Raw genomic sequence first — 5,139 nt, 5'->3', positions numbered from 1 at the left:
CTGGGAAGGAGCCAGACAAGGAATGTTAGAAAACTGGTGGGATAAAACACTATGCTTCACTTAAAAACAGTGAGAAATGGGAAATTCTTCCTAAATTTGTGGGTTTTTCAATGGTGCCGTATTACCGTTACACTGAGATCACCTGATCACCTTTGGGAGCTGAAGCGTGTAAAGCAGAAAAGTGTATACAAGTGAATATCCACTCTCGTCTCCATGCTAGACAGAAACACAAACTCTGCATTATTTCCCTTTAACACCCAGTCTCTACAATGTGGCTACATTTTCCCCCCAAATAAAGACAGACTTGTCTGCAGATCATCCTATCCCACAAATATTGTTGTCTTTGAGAGGTACCTGGGAAAACCACTGCTATGTCTGCATGCACATCTTCACTGTGCAGTGGAGCTGTGCAGAGAACCTATACTTACTATGTACAAACTGGGATGGTACTACAGCCAGACACCTAGCCCTACATGGATTTCCCACATCCAGGACCAGAGTCAGCTTCTCTAGCCTGACATTATATGACCTCAAAGCATAAAAATTCTCTAATACCAGACTACTGAAATGCAAAAACATCTCCTGCCACACTTTTAGTTCATCTTCTCACAGCCACTGGTGAGATTTCACTTTTCACAGTTGGGCTTTCCGGGATGTTTAATTGGAATATCATCTGTTTGCAGTTCATGGCATTAGGGGCCTCAAAAATGGAGAATAACTGGCCACATTCATTCTTAGACAATCTGAATTGCATTTAACTGCCAAGGCTCAAGAAGTACTTAAAAAAGACAAGGTTTTCCCTATAGAAAGGATCCTACAATATTGTTTCAAAGCTGCCGTAGTTCACAAGGATGTGCCATAACTCAATCTGGATGGCAGCAGGGGGTATTTCCCTATACCCATCATTTCTCTGAGCCTTTGGGATTCATTTACCTTGTAAGCACATTTCAGTTGCCATTTCCTTCCCCTTTGATCAAAGTGAGCTGTGCACAAATACATGGCCTTTTTTTTTGTTGTTTGCTTTGTTATGTTTTCAAAGGCTCTTTGGCAAACACCCAGAACAATGTTGTGAGGTGTTCGGGTTCCTCCAAAGTAAGGAACACACGGCTGCTGTGAGCAGTTGCTGGCTGTGGCCATGCAAGGGAAATGAGGCAACCTCACCCTGCTGTCTTCCAGCTCAGCGTAAGGCCAACTGAAAGGCTCCCATTGACTCCAGCAAGTGCTGGAAGCATCACTGTGGTTTAGAGCTGGGCTACAAGACAGTGAATAAAACGTCTAAGAAGAATCTGAATTAGGAGGTATGTAGGGAGGAACGATTTTTTTCCTAAAGACAAGCAGCATCGATCTTTACGCTTCCTGCAATCTGTCAATGAGGAACACGTTCTCTGTAATTACAGGCATTCCTGGATGAAGTGAAAGACTGGAACAATAACTGTGTAGGCGCTGTGCACCGGAAGGCTATCATGCCTTTCTCACCAGGTAATTTACCTTCTAGCCTGTTATTTAGGACTGTCATTTAGATTAGTATCCTTATACCATGAATCTTTCACTTGTCACCCAAGCTTGGGTTATTTATTATGATAAGTGGCTCAAATAAGACTTCTCAAAAACAAGTCTGGTCAGAAATATTCATTTTGCTGAAGGCTCCCGTAGTCCAGGTAGAGCACCAGTGCCAACTTATTAACCATGTTTCTTTTGAAGTTGCCACATAACTTCTCCTGAACGAATCAAAAAACTGTTTCCCAGCTTCCTGAACAGGGAAAAATCAGTTCTGCACAATTTGTAGAAACATCTTCGCTTGGTGCAATTGTCATGAATTCACTTGCTAAATGCTATGACTGATGACCTGGTGTGACAGCGCTGATGACTGCGTTGACAGTGAAGGCAGAAGCCATTTGGTTTGAGCAGGATGGGACTGGGCAGGCTGGCCACCTGTCTTTTGTGGAATAGGGCCCTGCTCAAATGTTTCTGTGCATTAAAGCAGTTGACACATCTGCGAATTTCCGTTGGCTAAAACAGCTGGCAAGACACCAACCAGTGTTTTGACGCATCTCTGTGGCTGAGTGCTTGGTATTTTGCTTACGGAATGGGAAAATACCAGCTGGGTAATCAAATACTAGGACTGAAAGACTGACAGAAATAGCCTTGAAGCGCAGAAATCAGTGTCCATGAAAATGAATAGCCAGGCTCCCTTGATATCAGCTGGGTTCTGCCTTATCAGAGCAAATGTGGAGGCAGCTATCTATCTGGATGAAGGAACTGCTCAACAAGGGCATGGAGGGGAAAGAGTGACTTTGCTTTATGAGCTGAATGTGAGTCACAGGGCCAGGAACAGTTTCTGTACAGGCTCCACTGAACTAATATTCACTTCAGCACTGTACTCTCACTGTGATCTACAGCTACTGGCAAAAGAAAAAGGGAAAGGGACTGAAAGCAAAGGAGAAAGATAAAAATACATTCTTGGCAGAGGCTGTCTGTGAGCTTGCATTTAGGATGGGCAGTGTGCAGCATGCCAACTATTTCCAAGATGCCTTAAGGAGTAAGGTTATGACTTTCCTTTCAGGAGGAAAATTCCTTTTCAAATTTTTTTTGTTATTGCTCTTGTGGAGGGGAGAAATCACCTTCTTCCTACCCTGTTCAGTGGTCTCTAGTTAGTGCTGCTGTAGCACAGATATGACAGAGACTAACTGGAAAGTGGGCAGAGAAAAAACAAATATTATCATCATCATGAAAAGAATGATTGCACAGGGCATGAGCCAAAATTCAGGGAATCAATACAAAGCTGTGCCTGTGGTGAAAGTGCAATCTCCAGCTTTTTTGTCAGAGTGGCATCTGTATGGCCAGCTTCAGCTACTGACCCACTACATCCATCCCTGATCTGAGCCCAATGGTTACAAATACGGTGGAGCTGTACTGTAAGGGATCTCTGAAACCTCACAGCTCACTCTGACCTACTTTTGACAACTGCTACTAACATGGAATAAAAATACTTAGAAATTAAAGGTTATTTTAAAGCAGTAGTTTTAGTTTCATATCCAAGAGACAAGAGACAGATTAAATGTTTGAATAATAATAATATCAGTGAAGTAAGCTATTTTCAAAGGCATCAAGGGGATGATCACTTTGACCACAAAACTTCATCCTCTCAGTGAAATCTCTGCTTTGCTCAATGGCTTGTAAAAATGATCTGGCAAACAAGTAAATTCAAGTCCTACGTGCGGTACTGGCAGTGCCCCGATCTTCCCCCACAGTTCTCCTGAAGCTCCCTTCATAGGCAGCTGAAAATAGTATTTTGGTGCCTGTAAGAGACACGATCACTGCAACTATATTTCAACAACATCACTCACAACCAAAGTGGAAAGACAAGGGATTTATGGACAAAGTGATTAAATATGAAAATTCCTGCCAGTTTCCTATTTCGCAAAGAAATGTGCAGCAAGGTATTAACATAATTGCTATCTGCAGCTAATACACACAACAGGGAAGAAAAATGTGATGTGCAAATAGTATCACATGATGGTTACTATTAAATTACACTACAGACAGATTTTCCTCTCTACACTGTCATTACACCTTTTGAAGATACCTGGATGTGTTTGAGAAGGAGACTTACTTTTCTTTTTTTTTTTAAACAGTATTTTTCTTGTGACAGTGTAAAAAATAATTCCAGTATTCTAACTCAAAACACTAAGCTAGCTCTGTATTATTAACTAAGCCAATTAACTGTTGTACAGTAAGCCTTGTGTATATCATATAGAGCTTTTGGCTTCCAGTTATGTTTTAAGCCTGTAAACTGATCTTAGGGATTGCTTGACACCACAGTTCTTTTCAGTTTGGTCTTTCCCTCGTAGGTTATAATCTATCCTCTGTTGGACCATGTGAGTGCACTAGCTGCAGTCCCTGGAGAGCCTCTCATTTTCCAACAAGCACCGATTTATGTGACAAACACACTCAACTTTCTCACAACCATAGGGTTGGCTTTATCCATGGTATTATTTTTTGTAATCTTACCTCTACAGAATATTCAAGAGCTAGATGATCTCTGCTGGTGGTTAGATTTAGGAAGAAAGTGATGAGCTTTTAAGCACAGATTTTTTTAACTCCATCAGTGGCTGTCTGTCTAGCTAAAAAATGCCCAGAAGGGTGTGTTTTTCTACAGCTTCAAAAAGCTGGGATGGGCAGTACATGCAATCTGAGAGGGCTGTTTTAAATCTTTGTCTTCTGAGTCTTCCTCAACCTCTGACCTCTCAGTATCTCTGCTGAGGAACTGGGAGTTCTTCTTCTAACCTGCTTTGGCAACACTCATTTGGCAGGCCCCTGGAGCAAACTTGAAATATCTTTTAGAGGTTCAGTTCATCATTTGATCTTTCTATGGTCTGGATTAGTCATTAACCTTGAATTATCCACTCTACCTACTTGCCTAAGACTCCCACACTTTCCAGGAAAAAAATTGTCTACAGCACTATGTACATAAACCCAGGGGAGATGAATGTCTGCAAATGAAGACTTGTAGCTAAGGATTTGTGAAAAAACGCTATGCAGATAAAATGGGTCAAGGCTGAAGGATGGGGTGGAGGAGTGCAATCAAAAGACATGAGGTCACTTTTCAGAGATTTGTAGCCTCTTATAACATAAAGCCATTACATGTTCTAGGGTAAATATTGCAGCCCATTAAATTTCACCTGGATATTTCTGTCTTGAGCCCTGCAGGTTGGTCTGTTCCACTAACTAAACATCCATGACATATTCTCACATGCACTCACTATCTACAGGGATTGTGTTACTTTTGTTCCCTCCCCAATGCTACAGTGAAATTAATTTCCTTGCTTTCACAATAATAGCTTGGATGTGACCAAAGACACATTTGCAATAACACAATTTTTTCTGTTTTTATTAAACCTGGTTTTTTTTGGAACTGGCTCTTAACTACAACTAGTTAAGAGCCTGTACTACTACTGAATAAAGTATCAGAGGAAACTTGCTACTAAGCAAGACACAGCTAGTCTGAAACAGCACTTGTGACAGAAACTAATCTAAAGCAGTGTAATCTGAGCGTTCTATTTATAAGAGATGTTATTGTGTACCTTTTAGTTTAACATACATTGTTGCACTACTGTACAAGTGAGGATAACACCATGT

The sequence above is a fragment of the Phaethon lepturus genome, unplaced genomic scaffold (assembly GCF_000687285.1).
Source record: "Phaethon lepturus isolate BGI_N335 unplaced genomic scaffold, ASM68728v1 scaffold45240, whole genome shotgun sequence".
NCBI lineage: Eukaryota > Metazoa > Chordata > Aves > Phaethontiformes > Phaethontidae > Phaethon > Phaethon lepturus.
This window is presented reverse-complemented; position numbering follows the sequence as displayed.